This window comes from Chaetodon auriga, chromosome 4 (assembly GCF_051107435.1).
Source record: "Chaetodon auriga isolate fChaAug3 chromosome 4, fChaAug3.hap1, whole genome shotgun sequence".
Taxonomy (NCBI): Eukaryota; Metazoa; Chordata; class Actinopteri; order Chaetodontiformes; family Chaetodontidae; genus Chaetodon; species Chaetodon auriga.
In genome coordinates, this window is record NC_135077.1 from 2,222,195 (window position 1) to 2,225,403 (window position 3,209).

The window sequence follows — 3,209 nt, forward strand, 5'->3', positions numbered from 1 at the left end:
AGTATTTGCTCTCAGTAGGCAAAAGCCTTGTGACTTGATGACAAAAAAATATGTTTGTCTCACCCACAAAAGTAGGACGTAAGCACTTGACACAATATAATTTACCTTCAGCACTTGGGAGTTTACTCCTTTTCCAGTAGGCTGAGCTGATAGCTCTTCCGGTAGATGACATATTACACCAGTCCTGTGGTCATGCCCAGGCTCCATCTCTCCAGTTCTTTGTTCAGTCACAAATCATTCTGTGGGCTCCCTTAAGTGCATCTGTGTTTGTTAAGTGCCCAGACCATAGACCGTGGTGTTAATCCAATTTGCCCTTAACATTTTTTCGAGCAGTTGCCATGTGGTTGGGTGGTTAAAGGAGGATAGTGACACACCTGGGAGAGAGTGAAATAACTCTCCCAAGGTACAGGAAAGGGATGAACTTGAAACAAACAACATGAGAGGGAATGAAGATGGGCTGTGAGTGCAGTTACCTGTCCCTGTAGTCGTTTACACTCACATACACACAGAGACACACACATCGTCACATACAGTGAGAGACAAAAGTCTCTGATTAAATTTTAATGGGAAGCCTTTTTAGGCCAGCCCTATTGTCTTTCCCATTAAAGTCTCAGGGATACTGGTATCTCTCTAGTGAATGGTGACAATAGAAGGCCCTCATATACTTTCCTCCCCACCTCTCTAGCTGGGAGACGGAAGTGGGATGTTATTATTATTTCATGCCTCAGAAGAGTCCAGTGCTCACTTTAGGGCTTGGTCACAGCGGTGGAGCATCCTGCTCGGGGAATGCTCTGAGAGGTGCTCTGAGTGCACATACTATTGTTCACTTCAGGTTCTGTGCCATTTTCTTACATGCCCCCTGAGCGGAAGAGACGCGCTGTTATTTCAGCCTTGTTTCGCATGGTAAGACAAGAAAAGCATTTAGTGCTCCAGAGGAGGTCAAAGGTGGCAGGCAGAGTAATGGACAGGCAAACTGTAAAACCCTGTTCACAAGGCCCACGTTCAATAAGTAAAACAAAATAAAGTCCAGATTACAGCAACATGAAAACTGCAAGCACTTAAATGTAAATTTTACGACTGTGTCCACGAGCTTTAAAATATTACAAAGGCCAAAGTCTTTGTGCAAGAGGGTGCATGTCATGGTTGGTTATGTGGGGCTACATGGATGGGACCCAAATGCAGAGAGAGGAGGCAGCGGGGTGACTTCAGTGATTTATTGATACAGAAACTATACAGGCAGGTGAAAGACAAAACACAAGGAAAGAAACCAACATAGCAAATGTGGACCAATAGACAGAGTGGGAATGGACCTGTTAAATAGGCTGACGAGGAAATGAGATGCAGGTGAAGAGGTGGCCTGGGAAGTCATGTGACTGCAGGACAGGAAGGAGTGGCTGGGAGTGGAGTGAGGGAGGAGAAGGGGTCTGAAGGCATCTGGTCGAGTAAGAACAAAGTATGAGGCTGGCTGGAGGTAGAGACAGAGTGCTGGGGATGAGGGAGGGACATGGTGGCAAAAACAGATGAAGCAGTGTTCCTTCGGATTCATTGGTCCCAGTATGCAAACCAACATTTAGACTTAAAGTTTCTGGAAGGTACATTAATGTGATTTCGAAAGGACAGTGTTTTGTCTGAGTTTCATGCAGCCACTAACAAAACAGACTCAAAAACAAGAGTCCAAGGTAAAAAAGGGGTCTGATTAAAGTATGTGACTGTCACATCCAGCTGACAAATAAATCACATCCTAAAAGACTGAATCATGAAACATAGAATGGAATTAAGGTCAGGAGGAAAGATTACGATGCCCACAAAATGTCCCAAGTTAAAAACAGCACATCAAGCTTGTCCTGTCAGCAGACATCCTTCTAATTTGGTCAAGATTGAGGTTTCTTAGTCATCGTAGAAGCCCCGGAGTGTCCACACTGTGACTTTTTCATGGGGAGGTTGGCGCCGGTCAGAGAGGCAGTTACCTCTGCTGGAATGGTGGAATCACCAGCCTGCATAGTGGTCTGGTGTCAGAAATGAATGCAGGCAGGTGACATAATCTCACCTGTGCTGAAGACTCTCTCAAGAGGAACTTGTGGCTGGGATGCACAGATGGTTCCTGCCAGGTTGGACAGCAGTGGGCAGAGCTTCTGGGCTTCCCTCCACCACTCAAACGGGTCCTCCTAGGTGTCCAGTGTCTCTGCCTGGAGGTAGGACTGTAGCTCAGGAACTATGGCCTCGTCCTTTTGCAGAGCGTTACCTGCAGCTTTGCCTACAGTGACCTTGAAAGCAGCACCACCTGCTTCTTCTCCTTTGGTGCAGCAGCATCCTCCGTGTCATCAGCAGGTATTGCTGCTGTCTCAAGAGGGGCCTTCTCCTTGAAGTGGATTTGTGTTATAAAGAAATTAGGAATGACGTGTTTGATCTGACTAAATTTTTATGTGTATTAACGCTCATATTTAGAATTACTTTATAATGCTTTGATACCTTGATTTTATTAGCTGTCAGATCTGTCCTTGTAGTTATTATAATAACATCAGTCTTTGCTCTCTTCATTCTGTCTTTCAAGCATTTCAGTTTCTTCTCTGCCTCGGTTAGTTTTTCTCCTGCTGTAGGAGAAGCTGCTACCATCACACAGTCCATCCTGGCATCCTTCATTGCATTCTTTAATATTTAAGCAAATATATACATATTTAGTATAATGATGATCGTCATTTGGCATTTGGTGTGTGTGTGTGTGTGTGTGTGTGTGTGTGTGTGTGTGTGTGTGTGTGTGTGTGCGCGCGCGCGCGTGTGCGCGTGTGTGTGTGCATGTGAGAGAGGCAGAGAAAAAGATTAGCTGTCTTATGTTAATTACTTATTGTTCTTATTGTTGTTGCTGTTGTTAAAGTCACATATCACACATAATGAAATCATCATGTAGTACACACAGTCAGGAGGAAGAGTCCTACTCACGTAGGGAGTAGAGTCAATACCTGAAGCTCTGGAGTCTTGTCCGTCCGCTGACGTCAGCCGCCAGCTTCATGTTTGAGACACTGTCTGTATTGATACAGATGAGCTTGACCTCCTTAAGCCTCGTGCAGCCGTCGCTTCCCTCTGTCCACGGGCTGTGCCTGCCTCATGTGGTCTCCAGAGTGAATGAATGAATGGCTGTAAAGCTCCATGATGCAGCTTGATCATGCGTCTGTTGTAGTGGCAAAGTATTTGGCTGCAGACACGTTGTTTGG